This window comes from Aulonocara stuartgranti (genome assembly GCF_965226115.1).
Source record: "Aulonocara stuartgranti genome assembly, chromosome: 7".
NCBI classification, from domain to species: domain Eukaryota; kingdom Metazoa; phylum Chordata; class Actinopteri; order Cichliformes; family Cichlidae; genus Aulonocara; species Aulonocara stuartgranti.
This window is the reverse complement of record NC_138945.1, coordinates 30,529,212-30,548,428: the sequence shown is the minus strand read 5'-3', so window position 1 is coordinate 30,548,428 and position 19,217 is coordinate 30,529,212. Positions and strand designations below refer to the sequence as shown.

Sequence of the window (19,217 nt, the reverse complement as noted above, 5' to 3'; positions counted from 1 at the left end):
CGGTGACATACATACATGGTCCCTCACTGTGACATGCTGCTCAGTGTGGCATGACAAGGTGTGTGCATGTGTGAATACATAAACGCGTTACAGTCTGTGCCTTTGTATGTGTACGCATGGGTCTGTGTGAGGGAGAGATAATGAGATCTTGTTCAGTTGAGGCCTGGTCTTGATCCCCAGAAGCCCTGGACTCATTTCAGTGACAAACCTCTGAACAGAGTGAATACGAAACTGAGCACCTCTGGCAAGCTTGGCATCAGAAGGATTTTAAACCTATGAAAGTCCAAGATGATAGTCTTTGATATCTGTAATGAGGGAACTTAAAAAACAACAACAACAACAACAAAAACCCAACTTTTTCTCAGGAGACAAGCTTTCTTTGTGAGATGGTGTACATTTTACAATTTAAAGAAATATGCCTAAACATAAAAGAGCAAGAGAATATCTGAACACATATGTACTACCATCTAGTATCATTTTTACCTGTGTACATTTTAATCAGTTAGGAAAATCAAGACTCTTTCATAACATAGTGTTTAGAAGTAATCAGCTATCACTTTTTTTTCATCATTTGGCTATTTGTTTAAGATGAGAAAACCTCTTATCGCTTTAACATGTGGCCAGAGACTGACACCATTATGTCAGCCATAGAGGGATCCAGTATGATGTCACCTATTGGTTTGAGGACTGGCATTTTGATACTGTCATTTTAGGATTTTGGCTGTAAAGACTTTTTTGTTTAAGCCAGATGTTGGAAAAAAGGTTGGAGTCCAAAGGTAGTAGCTAATGCTTACACGCTTGGTTGTAAAACTCCATTGATTGTATTTTTGCATTGCTAATTAGTAACAGTTTAGTACAATTTCCCTCTACAGTACAAAATTGGGGCACAAACCTGTGTGTATTAGTAGAAATATTATTGGTGCTTGCCAAAGAAATGCAGAAAAATTCAGCTTTTTTTTGACATTTCAGAACATGCTAAGAATAGTTTCAGTGTCTTCCTTCCTATCTTTTTGTCTTCCTTTGCTTCCTCTTTCCCCTTCCTCTCTCTAGCCTTTCCACGCCTGTCAGCTAGCTTTACCAAGTAAGTTAGCCAAAGCTATCAATGTTCCCTTTTCTTTTCGGCATTGTTCAAACTAAATGGAAACAAGGTAATTAGCTTGTTACAATTAAAGCGAGACGAGCGGATGAATTGTAATCACCCGCAATGGAGTTCCTGCTTTCTCCCCTGCAGCCTCCAACAGGCCAGCTGAGCTATCCTCATTTGCATAATTAAAATATACAAATGATAATGGATTTTGTAGTCAATGTCCAGAGGCTGCAGAGGCAGGGATGAGAAGAAAATATGAAATCACAATAACAACCACACTGGTGTTTGCCTAGAGGGGAGGAACGGGGGGGTAGGAAAAGAAGGAGATGGGAAGAAATGGAGAATACGAGACTACTGGAAAAGATGGAAAGAGAAAGGAGGATGTGAAGATAATAGGGAACAAATGAGTGAGAGAAAAGGCAGCCCGAACATCACAGAGAGCAGAATAAAGGTGAACCAATTACATTTGCAAATAGCACATGCCTGGCCTTGGCCTGTGATGCCCTCCCTCTGGGGAAGCCTTTCGCCTGATTACATGAAATTGGGATAGAATTAAACATCTAAGAGTTGTCCTAAGACAAACCAAAATGAAATTAGAACCCGACTTCTTTTTTACCTTGGAGCGCCACAGAGCCGCACGACAGGGAGGGAAAGAGAGACAGAGGGATTTTGCAATTAGGCGAGGGACAATGTCGGTGAAATTAGGCCTTAGAGCTGAGTTCTCTCTTTGCTCTTTTTCTCCCCCACCCCTTCCTGGCTTTTTATCTAGTGTTCTCTCTTTTCACCATCAGAAAGTTCAGAGGCAAAACAGCTGTGATCCCAAGATGCTGATGTGGCAATAGACTTCACACATTCACAACGCCAAAGTACATTTGCATACACTCATGTTGTGGTTATTTGGCCTATATAGCAGCTTGGTGCACGACATTAGACTGTGCCGTAAGCGCTGGGCAAGGCCTCAAAACAAGTGAATAGCTCTCCAGCCACCACGCAAACTTCTTTTTCCACTACAGTAAATGTTTGAGGCAGAGGTTATTATGTAGAGAGGGCTCCTCTTTAAAACACGAGTGTTATTTTCTTGTCAAAAAAAAAACAAAAAACGGGGGGTGGGTGGGCAGTTTAGGGTTTGACTAAATTCCTCTCTGCCTCGCTCTCAGTTTTCTTTTGTTTTTGCATTCTCTCTGCCATCTCCACCTTGAATAAATGTAAAATAAAATATATAAATAAAATAAAAGTCAGACCTTTTACTCAGGAGATCATCAAATTACAGCAAGACACATTGTTATTATTATACAAATAATACAATAAAATGTGCACATATTGTCTCTTCTCTTCCACTCCATTTACCAACCAATTCTGCTTTCCCACAGGGATCAAATGTAGTTCATTTAAATTGTAATCTGATCAAATCTAATCTGATCTAAAATGAACACGCATGCGATGCACTTCTCCTTCTCATTTTATTACCAACAACCTCTCTAAACATAATGACAAAACACAGTGTTCTTCACTGCCTTCCAGTCCAAATGAGCAGCATCTGTTCCAGATGCCATTATTCTTTTAAAAACCCACATGAGCACTGAGAAAAAAAAGTGGAAAAAAGGAAGATTTTTCTTAGAAGCTCACTTATAAAATAATCTGGCAAAAACTTCACTCACATATAGAGCGGCTCACGGAGCTCTTCTGTACAAATAATGCAATTTTTTCTCTGGTGTCTTGTCTATGGTTAAGTGATGGGGAGTTTTAAGTGCCTTAGTTACAAACGTCATAGTTGGGAATTATTATTATCGGGAAACAGGATGGGAAACTTGCAACCAGACGGGGAATACTAATTTCTTCCTAGCGACCAGTGGTTGCCAGCAGTGGCTAGGCCTGTTTGACTAGGGCCTAACTGAGTAATGACTTTTCAGTTTTTATGAAGGAACTTTGTTTTCCTCCTTTTTTGTTTGTTCTCTTGTCCTCTTTTCCCATCTTTTGCATTTCCCTGGATATTAACGTCCTCTTCATTGTCTCTGTTATGTTTTAACTACTTCTTCCTTTGTTTGACGCTATTCTCCCAAAAAACTGCATTAGCAGTGCGTATGCAATGTAATTAAATGCTTATTACAGTGTTGAAGGCTGTCTTTGTCCAGTTGTGTAACTCTGTGTCATTTATTCTATTCTTTCATCCTTTTATTTTCATTCTCTCACCTTATTTTCATTGGCACGCACGTCTTTCGACTCTTTTCTCACCTTCTTTTTCCTTCTCTGCAGCCTTTTTTTCTTTGTGCACATTGCCTTTCCTCTGAACTTTGCATTTCTCTCACTATGTCTCTTCACACCATGTCATTTAACTCTTCATTACTTTCTCTTTGTGCTTTCATTAAGTGCAGCTCCCTCAGTCTTTACATGTGTTTTCATATAATTCTGTCTGTGTGGTTCCCTGTTTACATCGCTGCCCCCCCCTCGCCTCATCTTTTGGTATTTGTGTGAGAGTGAAAGCAATAACAGCGGCAGAGCTGTAAGTAAATAATGAGAAGTAATCAAAGTTAATGGAACCCAATGGGAGCCACAGCTTCTGTATGTGGCAATAATCTCATTTAGAGAGAGAGGCAGATTTAGTGGATAATTGGGGCCTAAGTATTCACCGAATCCCTTGCTAACTAACTAACTAACTAACTGAGCTGCTGATGCCCGTTTTGTTCACGGCAACACAGATGGAGCACAAACAATGAAGAGACGTTTGATGTACTCTTTCATATTGGCCAGTCTTCTTCCTGCTCTGGTTTCTTTTCCTTTTTTGTTTTTATGTTATCCTCTGTCCTATTGATTATCTTCTCCTATTTTCATGATTTCTTTCTTTTTTCTTTTTTCCTCCTTTCTTTTATTTGGTCTTAGCTCATCACTTTGTCTCACATCTTTCCATCATCTCTTTTCCTCCTTTCCTCCTTTCCATTATACATTTTCCCTTCTTTTCACCCTTTCCTTTCAACTACTTTATTTTCAATTCCTTATGAATTTTTCTCATTTTGGCGTTTCTCTGTCGCAGCTTCCTCCTTTCTCACTACCTGTTCTTACTTTTCCATACTTCTTTGCTTCACCCCTTTAATCTGGTGTATTCATTTCAGTTTTTTCCTCTAATCCAATTTTTCTTGTTACCCTTATTGCCTTCTTCCCTTCCCTCTCATCCTTATATAGTCCTCTTTTCTCTCACATGAATTTCTTCTCCTCTAACATTTTTATCTTGGCCTGTCTACTAATTCTCCTTTCTTCTCACCCTTTCCCCTTCCTATAAATGTGTCTATGACATAAAGAAGGATGGGCATGTACAAAGTGTGTGATGGAGTTAATGAAGGATGCTGTCAGTTTCACAGCAGGGTTGTACTTGCTCTTGGGAAAGCTCAGCATGCTTTGATCCAGGTATGTGTGTGGGTCTGTGTGTCTGTGTTCATTTTTTTTGTGTTCCTGAATCTGAATTGTCTAAATGTCATTACCGAACAGCAATCTGTGCGTGCTGCTTTCCTCTATGGCTACCAGTCTTTAACCCTCAATTTGATAAGCAACTCAAATCATTTACCTAGCATGATGACTGGACCACTGCCAAAATCGCCCTGTATCATTCTCACATGTTTTTCTCCTCTGCATCTGTATAATTAATCTTTCTCTCTTTCTCATCTTGCTCTTTTTCTCTCATCACACTTCTTGAGTCCGTTCCATCCTTTATTGGCAGGAATCTCAAATGAACAGTATTAACCAAGGATCTAAATACAAAAGAAAATTAACGAGAGAAATAATTAACAAACAGATAAAACACAAACCATGTGATTTCCCCACCGTCTCTTTCATCTGTTTACCCATTTCTATAATTTTTTATTTGCTTCTTAACGTCTTATCTCCATTTTTTTTAATTTAAAGACTGTGAGTAATTTACTACGATTGCTTCAAGTTTAGATGATTCAAAACAACAAACACTAAGCCTAAGAATTTTATGAAGTGATCTTGAGCAATAGTTGAAGTCTAAGTCTACACTTAACACACAACCTGGAAAAGAAAAGATTTCAGTTGTACCTTTAGGCATTTTATTACTAGACGCCAGTTGCAAACGTGCATAGTTTGTTCCCATCACAGAATGACAAACATAACATAATACCAAAGGGACTATTAATCAAAAACTTGGCATATCTCAGCATGCTTAAAAAATACAGAGGAAACTGGACAAAGTGAACAAAAGAAGAGGTGACAGTCTTAAAAATTATTTAAAATCAGTGGAAACAGTTCTTAGTGAGAACTTAATTTGGAAGTTTTTGTATGTCAAGAGAAACGTACAACAGTGAGTTTGCTTGGGAGGCTCTGTAATAGTTTGGGGCTGAATGTCAGCCAGCGGTGGCATTTCATTAGTAACAGCTTCATTTTGTAGTATGACAATAATCTCAAACAAACCACCAATGCAGTAAAAGTATACCTGGAGAGAAAGAAAAAACACACAAACGCACAGTGGACCTCTTTCACACAGCCCAGACCTCAATGAAAGCATGGATCCTCTTGACTGAGAAGGGAATTAAAGGCAGATAACATCCAAGTTAGAGCTTTAAATGTCCTTTAAGAAGCCTGGAGAACTATTCCCAAAGACAACTTTAGACGACTAGAGATATTAAAAAAGAAGCTTGCCTAAGAGAGTTCAGGATGTATTCAAGAATAAATGTGGGAGTACCTCATCACCAAATTGACTTTCCAGATTGTACAAACTCTGTTTTTGGTTTTTATACAGTATTTCCATGTATGTTGGCACATCTCAATAAATTGCTGGACCCATTTTAAATTTTCCTAGAAAAACATAAAGACGGGAGGCGTGGCTCAAGGCTTTTGCACACTGTACTGTATATTAAGTAAGAGTCAAACTCCTCATCTTGTGGGTAATTAAATCTGCAACTCTCAAAATAGTAGTCCTTTGCTTTTGGCCAAAACCATAGAGTCATTACTGTAACAGGTTCGCCCTGTTTTTAGTTTGATCATTTAATGCTGTCACATTCTCATCAAGCAGAGTAATTTTTTCAGGGTGCCAAAAGGACTCTCAGGTCAGGTCACATATTTAAAAGTGCAATTTATAAAGGCTTCTGACTACATTTAATATTTTTAAGTATGGTATTTCCACAGTCGATTATGGGTGTATGCACTCGGCGTGTGTGAATTCATGGCCACGTTGGTGTGTATATGTGGACAGCTTAAAGCACCACAGCAGGATAAAGGCAGACTGTAAAAGATGTATTTAATCTGAAGATATTTGACTCTGGTTATTTTTACTTACCATCACTCGGTATTAAAAAGCACAGTTACAGTTATTGTATGGTCAGCAGGGGTGGCGGAGGACCCAAGGAAGGCAGGAAGTAGATTAAAACAGCTGTTTAATCAAGGAGTGCAGACACACATAGACATATAGAGTGGTGACTGCAAAGTCACTTGTATACCAGGTAGATACACATTGTACAGGTACACATTTAGATACCATTACACATGTTGTGTAAATGTACCCCTAGAATTGGGTCATCACTCAGAGGTATAGGCAGGATTGTTTGAATATATCTCAGGCCTCCAGAAGCAAACCCAGGGCTTTAGTCCACCATTATATAAATGAGCAGGATAAGACGCTTAGAAATTATTTACACACACGGCAAGAGAGGATTAGGATCAACCCCTGCCCATCCCTTAGCCTTTTGGTTTCACCGTGCCTTGCTTCTTTCCTATACACTATTTTCTTCTCTAATTTTCAGCAAACCAAAACTATGACATAACTGTAAAAACAAAACAATCAACAAAACGTTTATTTAAAAAAAGCAATTCATCTCATTTTTAAGAATAAAACAGTATCAGTTTGATAAACGCAAGCCTCCAAACAGTGCAAACAGTATCACTCTGTGAGTCGGAGAGTAAATCGACCTCTGCGTCTGAGTACTAACTAGAGCAACAAGTCATGCTGTCAGAGGTCCTTATTGGCTCATTTAAATACCGCTCAGGTGTAATTGGCTGGCAAATTAAACTGTCATTATTGGACAGGCAAAGAGGGGAAAAAAAGCATGGAGGAGTGACAGGACAAAATGGCTGCCATTCTCCCATGGGAAAACATTGAGAAATAGGGGAGACAGACATACGCACACACAGTAACACACAGAGACTTCGCTCTGAACTGTGGCGCATGAATTCTGTCAGAAGTGCAAAGTGATAGTCATGTGAAAAGTTACAATTTTGACTGTACACTCATCTTATTTCGTTCTTTATTGAGGACTGTGCATGTGTTGCTCCAGAAATATTTTACATACGGTCTATGTGCGGGGGAAACAAGGCTCAGTTCTCTCTGATATGCAGTAAATGCCCTTGGGGAGAAAATGACAAACTTGTACAGGATACAAATAGCACAAAGTACAAAGTAACGTGTTAATGTATAATCTCATTACAGTTTTCAGCAATACAGTAATGTAACATGTTACTGTACTTACTTCAGTAATCACTAATTTGATATTTCTTCAGTGGTCTTCAGTTATCTGCATGCCGCTTGGATCGAAAGACAAAGCAAATCAAACAGTCCTTTTTTCTTCCTGTGTACTTGTGCAACAGTCAGCTAATTACAGTTCATGTGTAGAAGAAAGGGAAATGTTTTATTGCACAAAAGGACATGAACATGCTGTAAAGTGCAACACACGTCCAGGAGAGAAACAGAGGCGTTATACTGCTAACAGAGCTTTGTCTGTTTTCAAACATCTGCACGGACAGCATGCTAACGCAAAGCTAGCCAAGAACCCAGAGTGATAGTAAAGCTGAGTGAATGCTGAACCCGCCCAGCAGCCAGAACTGGAACTTTTACAGGTAACAAATGAGCAAACTTGAAGCCTCTGCTTCACTGTGGTGATTGCTTTGAAATCTCTTTAGACTGGGTTTCATCTTTGCTTTGTGTTGTCAACTTTGTGTTCATATGTGTCCTCATTAGGTTGTTGGTGTGTGCGACTGAAGCCCAAGGTTTATACTGCTAACTGGTAATTATGTTTCAGAATATTTTACGGAGTAATGAAAAGAGTAGTGGAAGAAATTCCAGTAATTAAGTAACGCAGAATAAGAATAATGTGTAATACATTACGTTTTTTTGAGTAATGACCCAAACACATACAGGCAGCAACTTCAGAGACTGAAAAATGAAGCTAACACAGAATTCCCAAAAATTCCTAAAATGGCCATCTGAGGCTGCCTCCAAAAAGGAGTTAGTCCTCATGGATGACCTTTGATCAAATACTCAACGTCACAGAAGAAGAAAGCATGTTTACTGCCTAAAAAACATGAACAAATCAATGAACGAATAATTTACTGAATAAAATAATTGTACTAACAGAATGCCAAGATGTCTATGCAGGGAAATCCTAGTATTCTGTTAGTATAGTCAGTATAGTATAGTAAGTATACCCACCTTCCACTTCATTAGACACATCTGCTCAACTTCTCATCAACACCACTATCTAATCAACCAATCACATTCCAGCAACTCTGTAAAACATGGTCAAGAGGACCTGTAGATGTTGTATCATATAAACTGTAATCAGTTTGAATTTTTACAGGCTCACCAAAAATAGACAATAGAAGATGAAAAATGCTGTCTGGTGTGACGAGTTTTGATTTCTACTCTGACAGTGGTAGGTTCAGAATTTGGCAAAAGAAAACATAATGAATAAATTTTGTGGTTCCAGTGGTGGTGCTGCTACTGGTGGTGTAATTGTTGTGTGGAGTTTTTTTTTTTGGCACACTGAGCATTGTTGCTGACCATTATCCCTTTCTGACTACAGTGTACCCATCTTATGATGACTGCACCGTTTGGATGAGGCTGAATAGGAGGTTCAAATCATGGATGTGCTGCTGATATTTCTGCAGCAGCTGTTTGATGCTACCATGCCAATATTCACCAAAGTCTTGGAGGAATGTACAGTAACGTTTACATATCTATGCCATGAAAGACTTCAGATAGCTCTTAAGGCTAAAGGGGGCCCAACCCTGTACTAGCAATGTGTGCCTAAGAAAGAGTCTGGTGAATATAAATGTTAGCACAAATTAGCAGGTATTTGTGCCTGTGTAATCCACCCATATAACTACAAATGCACCTTGCTATCCAAGCTAGCTAGTGTCAGATCACAGCTTAGTACTCCACTGTCCATTGGCCGCTCAAGGTTCAGAAAACAAACAAACAAGATGCAAACAGTCACAGTGACCGCACTTTTCATACAGTTATTTATACAATAGATCATTTTCACTAGCTGACCTAGTGTGGGCTGTACCACTGAGAGGGAGAGAAACAAAAAAATAAAATCAGTTCATACCCTGCATATCATTTTTTGTCTCTGTAATAAAACTGATGGATGGACAGTGACCAGAGCTTCTGCAGGTGAACCTTGACCTCAGGGAGTATATATGAATGTGTGTTTATGTGAGCATGTCTTTGTGAGTCTGGCCCATCTGTGTGTCCTGTTAAGAGCCCCTTTCTGTTTTTGCCCTCTTATTCTGACCCACATCCTCAGCGGTCAACACAGAGAGCACTCAGGCCCTGGGGAGGAGCGTGTCTCTATTTCTTTGTGTGTGTGTGTGTTTATGAGTTTCAGTACATGAAGGAGTGAGTCTTAGGAGGGCAGCTATACACACACACACATACACACACACACACACACACACACACACACACACACACATACAAAAACATACACAGTTTTTCATGATCTCATCAATGGATTGTGAATACAGTATTAACGATGGCTGGGCAGCCCCTGGCCACTACTTACTGAATCAGATATGTGACATCTGATATGGCTTCAATTTGAAATCCATTTGTAATGCAATATAGCGGTGTACTTGATGTGAGGGTCAGGACCCAAAGTTGGGTCACTGAAAGATCATAATAAGTGGATGGCCTCAAATAACAATTCACTCTTTTTTTTTTTTTTCATTTGAAAGCACATACGTGAGTGCTATACTTCTAATTCTGCATTTGCCTAAATGCTAAAGCTTGTATGTTGAGGTTTCATGTGTTCTTTTTTTGTCAACCAACTCATATATTGGTAATGCTTTGTCAGCTCTAAACTGCAAGTAATACTATTATAATATTGTTCTTTAATATCACCACTATCACAACAAATATAAGCTGGGTGTCCTATCTTTTCCTGAGACGCTGTCCCAATCAACTCTTGCACTGATAACTGATATATCACAGCTTTAAAGTTATGATAACAATCAGCTATGATTTCTAAAAGTCTTAATTTTACTCATAAATTGTCTTCTCATGTAAAGTCCAGGCCATTGTTTTGTGTTTGCAGTTTTCTTCTGCAGCATCAGGGATAAGCTTCCAATGACTCTGGCACCCTCAGCTCACAGTGGAACAACAGTGGTGATCACTGCTCAAGGCAGCTCCTGTTCATGGTTACTGTTGTGGAAATTGACATAATTTCTTCTTTAATTTTCCCTAAAGAGATTTTCCCAGTCACAAATCTGACTAACGGTGCTCTAGGCTACAGTTCAATACAATGTCATTATTATTTGCAAACAAATACAAAATTGAAGGTTCATGTAGGGCATTAAAAATGTGCCTGACTGTTGTGTAGTAATTACATGACTTGTAGTTTTGTGCCTGATGTGTCTGGATGACGCATGTAGAGGTGTCAGCAGGGAGCACAGAATGTTTTGCCTCACGCTATCTTACTATTAATGTAATATATGACATATTGCCAACTGTATTCTGCTAATGACATGGTCCGGTGAACCATCTGTCTGGGGAATGAAAGGACAACAGACATTAGAACGGCTGTCAGAGGTGATGCACACACTAATAGAGATAGTGTACATGTGCGCAGACACACATAAAATCAGACACAAGCACACAGGGTGCCATTAAATGCTATTTAGGATAGAAAGGGTTGGCTGGTGTGTGTTTTGGTGCGCAAAGCTCAAACAAATGGATTCAATCCCTTGACGAACTGTGTATTCATGTGTGCGTGTGTCTCTGTCTGCGAGTTTCAAAGCCCCATGCCCCTGTTGTGACATCATCTATGAATGTCATAATTGAGGGTCGGTAAATTGCCGTTTTTCCCTGCTCAGCGTCGCCCCATGTGTCAATACCGAGGTTCAAGGTGACGGAGCGGATCAATACTCAGAGACAGGAGCCATCCGCTGAATTTACAGCCCAGTAACAAGAGAGCCATGAAACGACGCTGCTGTAGCCTTCAGCAAGCTGCTGGACGAGACTGCAGCGCTGCCAGCGAGCATTTGTCAAACATGCACACAAGTGATTCTCAGAAGACTTTTGTGTTCTTGTTGTTTTGGGAAATAATTTTAGTTTGAGTCTTGCATCAGTCATAGCTATGGGCGGTGTTCTGGTTGTGTTTGTTGTGAAAGTGTTTTCATCTGAATGAATAAAAGGCCATTTCAAAAGGAGATATTCTGATTTATCATAGAGGGAAGAGCACAGGTGAACTAATAATATTACCAGTGGCTCTGTTCCATTTAGTTGTCTTAGTGAGTCATTTCTGTGAGCCAGCACAATACAACGCAATAGCACTATATATATATATATATATATATATATATATATATATATATATATATAGGGGTGCAACGATACACAAAATTCACGGTTCGGTTCGATACTTTGGTGTCACGGTTCGATATTTTTTCGATACAAAAAAATGTTCATGCCTTTTTAATTTGTCATTTATTAAAATTATAAATATATATTTTAACTCAAAAGTACAGTTTTTAAATTTAACCCTAACCCTTGTGCGTGTTTTTTATTTTGACAGCGAATGCGCACCTGCGGACCACTTATGTGCAGCCCTGGTTATTTAGCTCGTCATATTGCAGCCACAGAAATTATTTTGTCCATGAAACCATAAAGCTGCACTTTCTTTTTGCCTTATAGTCTGATTTGTCATAACTTTTCCATTTTGTGGTAAGCTTTTCTTTGGCTGTCACTTCTTCACCCTGACCTGTCTTATTTGGCTCAGCAGAACTGAAATGCTTTTACACACGCACTCACATAAGCTCAGCGATTCTCTGCGCGATCAACCTCTCACATGTTTAAGCTTGCTGCGGGAGATTTCACTTGTCATGTTTGCATAGTAAGCTAACGATTAATAAGACGATGTCAGAGGAATTGGTGCACAAATTATCATCACTCACCAATCAGTACTGTCGCTCTCTATACACAGTTCGCACGATTGCAAAGTGAAAGCAAAAAAACAAGCGCAAATTCAAACGCGATTTCAATGTCACATATTGACAGTGGCTCACCGATGCCAATGACATAATTACCCAGCTACATTTCTGAAAGAATGCAAAAGCATTGACATATATTTTTCCTTCCTACAATAGCCCGACGGGCAGGGCAGAGATAGATTTTGGTACCCCGACTGAAAAAATCGCTAGCTCCAGGACGTCGGGCTAGCGATATTGCAAGCCCTGTATCTGATTGAGGAATCACTCATCTTTGGAAAAGAGAGTTTATTACAGAGAAATGGCTCTTTCCAAAATAAAAGCTATACTATCCGCTTCTTCTGGGCTATATTCTCAGCAGCATAAGGAGAATCATGTGCTAACAGCTGTCTAAATGACTCGGCTAAAGTTAGTAGCATGCTTGCTTTTTTTTGTCTGCTTCCACTTGTCTTTGCACTAGGATGATGTCGGCGTAAATGTGCAGTCATATTCGTTGTGTTCCCACTAGTGCTTTCAGGTTAATCTCGTTGAAATGACCTTAACGCCACAACACGGCAAATCTCCGTTAACGAGCTACCGCCGATCGCCCCGTGCATGGGGCTAGACGGCCAACATGTTAACGAGCTAACTGCGCTAACACACTAGTTCCCACCCATGTAATTGAGCATTGCATGGCACATCCAACATACTGTTTTACTTTAGTTCATGACTCGCTTACCTTCAGGGTCATACGTCACATGAAAACCAAAATAATTCCAAACGCCAGATCTGAATGTTGCAAGGAGAGCTTAACTTCTGTCTCGCTAGCTTGCCCTGCGCTCTTCCTTCTGACTATGCTGTCTGTGTTGAGCGCTCAGTGGATCTGCGCTCGACAGTGCAGCCTAGGCGGAGTAGTCGAACGCAGATTCACTGAGCGCTCAACACAGACAGCCTCGTCAGAAGGAAAGTTGATAAAATAAATTACAAATGTTGTATTGTTCGATACATATGCGTACCGAACCGAAAGCACTGTATCGAACGGTTCAATATCGATACGAATATCGTTGCACCCCTAATATATATATATATATATATATATATATATATATATATATACATACATAGTACTATTGTATACGTACATTTGTGTAGCCTAAATTAATAGTAATGTCTTTAATCAAAATAAAACGTTAATTATTGTTGTTATCCATGAATTTTCATTTTTTACTGTTTTACAAAAAAAGCTGGAATATATTAAAGCACATAATATTTTTTGATTGTGTTGGTAAATGACAATTTTACTATGCAAAATGAGTTTGAGTGGTTGATTTTTTGTCCTCTCAAAGAGGTTTAGTGTACTGACTAAAAATGTGTCTACTGAATTCAGCGAATTTAGTAATTTTTCAATTTTCACCTTGTTTAAAAATTTTCAATTAAGAGTTACGTTGAAGTTTACAATTTCCAGTAACCTTTAAACTAAAATAAAGCTAAATTAAACCCAGTCATATCCCTTCTGCAAAAGTTTTAATAAATTAAACGCATGTAACGATAAAGATACTTACTGTTGGTGTAATTTTCCTGAAAAGTAAGAGCTTAATGTTTGTTGTTAAAATTCCAAAACTATTGCAAAATATTCTCTGAGGTTAAAAAGTCATAAAAGCCTATTTATCTGCTACCCATTGGTGCAGTATTTATACATCAACTGCAGCCTTTTCTCAAGAGAATATAATTAAAATAAGAGTTGTTTTGTGTGTGTCTGTGTGCATGTGTACCCACTACAAATTCAAGTTTATTATTTTCTTTAAGTAGCTTAAAACAAAGGAATGAAAGCCATACAGTATGTCTGTGAGCATCAACCAAAAAAGTCAGTATTGTAAAATTCAGATGCATGTGTGGGTGTATATGCAGACACTTCTCTATTTATGAATTTATCACAGCAGCTACAGTGTCCAGCAGGCATGTCACAGTGATAGTAGGTGAGCTGTGAAGGTGACGAAGCTTGCTGTGTGTGTATGCGTTCCAAGTGATGGATTAGGTTCATTTCCAATGTAAGCCGTCTCTTGTGAAAGTGAGTGAAAGTGTGTATGCTTGAACATAAGCAGCAGGAGGGAGTGTGTAAGTGATGTGTGTGTCTCCTGGACAGAGAGAGCATGCGTTTCTGTTGCCTTGACTCTATTTATATGTGCCTTTACGTTCACGTGCATGTCTCTGACTGCGTGTTTCTGTGTGACAGTAGCTGAGGGATGGGTCCAGCATAGCGTGTAGTATAGCAGACAGACGCAGGGTTTCTGTGGCCAGGGGCAACAGCGAGGTGTGTATACAATCAAACATGTGTTGACAGGTACGATGGACATCACACTTTTATGATGACCTCCACGTGATTCAGTTGACACTGCACAACCAGGCAGCGCAAACACACAAACCGAACAAATGTCCCAGTTTTTAATTTACTATAGAAAAGCACAGAAAAATTCTACTTAAAGATTAGAGTGGTAACATAAAAGAGTGCCCAAAAAAGAGCAAGTGTATACACCCTACACCCTCACCCTTTAAAAAAATACAATAAAATGTAGTAACAGCCAGGTTATTAAATGCAAACACTCTGGACCTTTTTGGAGATTTTGTGCATCACTGAATTCAAAACTGAATCCATCAAATAAGTCCTAAGATCTGTGCACAGTGCATGATCACTAACACTAAGCTTGAATGGGCAACAAACCAATTAGTCATTTTATTGCAGCACCACATTATTTTTAAGGCAGAACTGCACATTAGCATACAATATCTGAGATGTTGGTAATTGCAACCAGCGGGTTTTGCTATTTGCAAACTATGAAGAACTTTTCATGTCATGGGCAACACTTGATGGGGTCAGTCCCATGTCCAAGAGCTCTTTACATATGTGACCTGGGAACAATATTTACTGGAGTGATTTGGTCACCATGCTTGAATGCAAATGAGCAGTTAACTAATAAAGTGGCCGATTTTTTAACAGTTTGGTTTGGGTAACAACTTGATTGTTACCCAGTAAGTTTGCCCAACTTTGGCTTTGTTTTAAACAAACTTTTCCGTCTTGTGCCTTTCAGAACAGCCAGTTCACTGAGTGCTCAAAACACAGCCGTGCCAACTGCGAGCCGTAGAGTTGATGGGCTGTCATTTATGGTTGTGCTAGTTTATCTCCTCTCCCGTGTTCTCTGTTTCACCGCTCTGCTTCAAACATATGTCACTGTTTGTCATCTCTTTTCAAATAAAGATAGTATCGTTAAAGTAAATCTATTTGGAAGATGCAGTATAATATTTGCTATTTATGTAAATTGATTCAAAGGAGTCAAACGGACTCAAAAAAAAAAGAATTCCCAGCATGTCTGTTTGTGTGCATATGTTGGTGTATGTATGTGGATATGTTTATATGTGTTCTGTGTGTCTCTGCATGTTTTCTGCATCTTTTTTGTTGTCCCCTTGTGAGTCCAAAACAAGGTAAACGTGTAATAATAACATCTTCAGAATATATCTCCCCGTCTTTCTCCCTTGAGCAAACCAACCCACACCATACACACCTACTCCACACCTCCTCCCTGCCTCCTCCCCGTGGCAGTGCAAGGAGCGTCCGGGTGTGAAATGTAAAAGGGAGAACGCTGTCGTTCAAACTGTCCCAACCACCAGTGTCTCCTGCTCTCGTCCTCCCTCACGCTCTTGCTTTCTCCTGTGGCGACTCTACCTCATGTTTGTTTCTTACTCTCTTTCTCTGTCGCCATCTATCTTTCTCCTCCTCTCTTTCCTCTCTCTTTCTCAGGTGGGCTTGCTGCTGTAGGTTGCAGGTGCGTGGGACCCCTCAGCCAATGAAAAATGAGTGCCTTTGCTCACTGTGACTTTGATGAACCTCACCGTGCGTCAGCCTATCACTCTTCTCCATTTGGCTTCCCCCGAAAAAAACTGCCCTGCGACACACATATACGCAGTGTGCACACACAAAAGTGGAGAACGGTCTTGACCAAATATTTGTCTTGTTGAAGGAAGAGGCTGTGCTTGGCTAAATGTGTGGTCAAGAGTGCCTTTTTGTCTGTGTGTGCACCTGTGTGTGTGTTTGTGGACAGATCTATTAAAGCATGATTTGACTTTGAAACTAAAAAGTCACTGAAGGTAAGTAAAGTTATCTTCCAAAACATGTACAAGGTTTGGAATGAACAATTCCTTTGTTAAGCTTTGTAGTTCATAAAAACGGAATTACATAGTTGCAGCTATTACAGGATTTAACTACCCCGACGTTTCTAATTTTCAGCAAATCTGGATGGGTGACTGTGAGGGTGCTGGGGAGCATCTCCCTCACTAAGTGATGTACGCACTCACGATGTCTGATAGGAAGTTTTGATTTTGTTATGCTTTTGTTTTGAAGTCCATTAACCTCTCTCTCTCTCTCTCTCTCTCAGTCAACTTCCTGAAGGCCTGAGTCATGGAGTGCACACATGATTATAGCCTAATGATGTTCACCTGAAAGGAGTTCTCCAATCAGTGGGTTGAACCATCTGATGAGAGCTGGGGGGGGATTTTCAGTTTGATTTGATTTAGTTAGTTTGGATATTGTTTAGCTGGGGGGTGTTTTGTAGCCGGGCTGTGGGGGACCTTTTAAATTTTATTGGTGATGGTATGACCAGCATCTATTTAAGGAGGAGTTTGTTGAGGCTCAGGTGGTTATTTCTAGATGTGTTGCCAGTGAGCATGACAAAGCCTCTGTACCAGAAAGAGGAAAGAATATATTCAAAGCTTTGAAAAACAATTGAGTGTGGTTGTTGTTTTTTTTCCATTTGGTACCCTTCACATTGCTTTGCTACCGCTACAGTGACTATAGGCAGGACTTTCACTACTAATGCCAGCTAACGCACAAACCCCTGTATATGCCCCATTTTTCCTCCTGCAGAAAACATTTCTAGATTTGCACATCTTTTGTGGAGATCAGTCCTCACATTTGTGTATGTGAGTCACAGATGTGTCTGTGATAACTGTTATGTGAGCAGCTATTAGAGTCAGGGGGCTAATCCCTCCCAGTTGGTCTCTAATCCTGTTCTAATCCCTTTAAAACTGTCTATCAGCCTCTTAGGACCTCTTCTGAGTTAAATCTTGTCAAGTTACACAACTGGAAAACACACACACACACACACACACACACACACACACACACACACACACACACACACACACCTGTACTACAGGAGTTTTAACGAGCCACATTTTCTTTTCTAAGTGAAACGATGAAATGAGATACCCTCCATTTGTTACATGAAATCATATCAATGTTTTCTCACAGCAGGTTATAGGTTTCATTCTTCCCTCATTTCTTCTTCTTTTCACTTGTCATCGTTGTTTGCTTTTTTCTGTATGTTGACCCCCGTTTTTAAAGAAGTAGATGTTTATACAATTAGATAATAAATGTCAAATATGTTGTGCTTCCAGAGGGATGTGGATAAATGCTTGAACGAATTAACTACACACCAGACCAGAGGTCATCGCTGTAGAGCTGAGAGGTGATCTGAAAAGGCATTAGCAGACATCATCTAAGGAAAGAATGAAAAAGAGATTTGTGTGTGTCTCTGTGCATGTGTGCTTGTGCAAGTCTCTCTTTTGGGACGTCTTTAGTTCATTAAGCTCGGAAAAATGTGTTTAAATCATCCTGCATTTTAAAAAATTTGTCTCTATAAAGGGGATTGGTTTTACAAGTCAATCAAATGTCAGTTCATAAGAATTTTAAAGTCATGCGTAGCCATGATGCACTACTGTTTTTTGTGCCACACATAGCACCACATTGTTGATTTTTGTACATTTTTTTTGCAAATAATTGTTATAATGCATAAAGAAAGTACCCACTTTCATTATAGAAACATGTGCGCACACACACACACACACACACACACACACACACACACACACACACACACACACACACACACACACACACACACACTCCCTTTAATCCTCTTGTTTCCCCACAGCCCTCCTGCACTGCTTCCCACACAAACACATTACACAAATGAAAAACAAGTGACAGGCTGGAAGAGATGGAGGGAGGTGGAGGAAGAGGGAGGGGGAGTGAGATTTTATTTAAGTGTTCTTGTAAGCCATCTAAGATATTAATGTTGCAAAGCTACTTATCAATATTTAAGAACATAAAAGGAGTGTGAGAGCGGGGTGTGGAGCTCTCTTTGTAGGGAGGGCAAATCAGCAGGGACCTGCACTATTGAGATGTGTGTGTGTGTGTGTGTGTGTGTGTGTGTGTGTGTGTGTGTGTGTGTGTGTGTGTGTGTGTGTGTGTGTGTGTGTGTGTGTGTTTGCTAGAACCACAGAACAACAATCAGAGACAGGATAAAGTCAATCCGATAGTTAGAGAAGAGGAATTGCTCAGTTTCTGGTTCACTAAAAGCTTTCACACACACACAAACACACAAAGTGACTTCTGTTAAGTGATGGTAAATACAACTGCTAATGCCCCATAACCACAGCAAACTTATTTTATGTTGTGGTTAAAATGCACTGATTTATCTTTATGTGTGGATTCATGCATTCATGAATGTACATGTAAATGCATCCGCATGTTTTATGTCTATTCTGTCTGCACTTTTTAAAGTCAGACATGTCTTTACTACATATGTGTGCACAGGTATCAATGTTTTTTTTTTAATTTCCTTCACAAAATAGGAAAAGTTAAAGAATGAAACATTATGTATTTATGAAGAATCTCCATCTTATACTTGTATTTATTGTTGTCATGTATTTTCCTTATTCCAGCAGAATTTAAAGTTGCATTAAAGAACAAAGGTTAACAAAAAAAGATTGTTAAGCTAACTCTGTGGTTATACTGTCAACCACAAAGCATATTTTGTTTCATTAAAGAAAAATCATTTTATATTATTCTTATATTCAAATAAGGATAATACTTCAAACACTAAAATCC

General features: G+C 39.4%; 1 protein-coding gene across 5 annotated transcripts in view; it reads right to left on the bottom strand.

The window, feature by feature from the left end:
• Positions 1-19,217, bottom strand: part of skor2 (SKI family transcriptional corepressor 2) — a 109,413-nt gene that overhangs the window by 33,599 nt on the left and 56,597 nt on the right. The window contains exon 1 of one of the 5 annotated variants that reach the window (XM_082538855.1): positions 13,014-13,334. The exons of the other annotated variants lie outside the window; for them this stretch is intronic. The gene's annotated coding sequence lies outside the window, so the exon portion shown is untranslated. Of the gene's footprint in view, positions 1-13,013; positions 13,335-19,217 lie in introns of those variants that run through there. 5 annotated transcript variants of the gene reach the window in all.